The sequence below is a fragment of the Zalophus californianus genome, chromosome 17 (assembly GCF_009762305.2).
Source record: "Zalophus californianus isolate mZalCal1 chromosome 17, mZalCal1.pri.v2, whole genome shotgun sequence".
NCBI lineage: Eukaryota > Metazoa > Chordata > Mammalia > Carnivora > Otariidae > Zalophus > Zalophus californianus.
Window position 1 is genome coordinate 52595872 of NC_045611.1, and position 904 is coordinate 52596775.

A 904-nucleotide genomic window follows, 5' to 3' on the forward strand; every position below is an offset into this window, starting at 1 on the left:
CATCACGGACAAGGAGAAGGCAGAGAAACTGAAGCAGTCCCTGCCCCCAGGTTTGGCAGTGAAGGAGCTGAAGTCAACCGGGCCCACTGATTTGAACTGTATTAAAGTTTTAAAAATTCTTTAAAAAAAATCAGCTTTTTGCACCAAAGATGTCTCAAGAATTCTTCCTTGGTCGTCAGCTCCGAACCCCGACATTTTCCTACATCAGCCTGGTCCTAATGTCTGGCTCTCTCTATACCTACACATAACAATTATTAAAGTATGTGTGTGAAAGGTTGTGTCCAAGATTGGGACACAAGGCATGACACAGGGCGGGAACAGGGACTAGGTTTTACAGACTTCTGAGGTTCACCGCCTCCAAGGGTAGAGCATCCTGCCTCGCTCCCCACCCACCAGGGCCCACTATCAGCAGTATTGGCCATGGGTGCTGGGAAGCCCTCGGAAGAGAGTACGCGGAGGCAGCGCTGGGGGTACAAAGACCCTTTGGGGGCCAGACTGGATGCAGAGAGCGGGCTAGGCAGGGCAAGGGTCCAGGCAGGAGAAGACAAGAACTGAGCTGAAGCAGGGCCGAGAGGACACAGGAGGAGACAGGCAGGGCAGAGCCGGGGACAGGACAGGGCTTGAGTCTGATGGGCTTTGCGGGGGAAAGGGGTTGCGGTGCCGAGGGATCTGGCTTAGTGACTGGATGTACAAGTGGGGCTGTCCCAAAGATGGGGAAGTAGAGGAGGGCAAGAGGCTAAACTCAGTGTATAATGAGGTGGAAAAACCTCCCATGTCAGAGAAAACGCCAGGTCACTGGGGGCTAGGATTGCTGGGTCTTTGAGAATGAAAAGGGCCCAGGACAGGGATTCCTGGCCAAGACCCTAGAGTCCCTGAGCTGGATCATTGGAGATGACAGCTAATG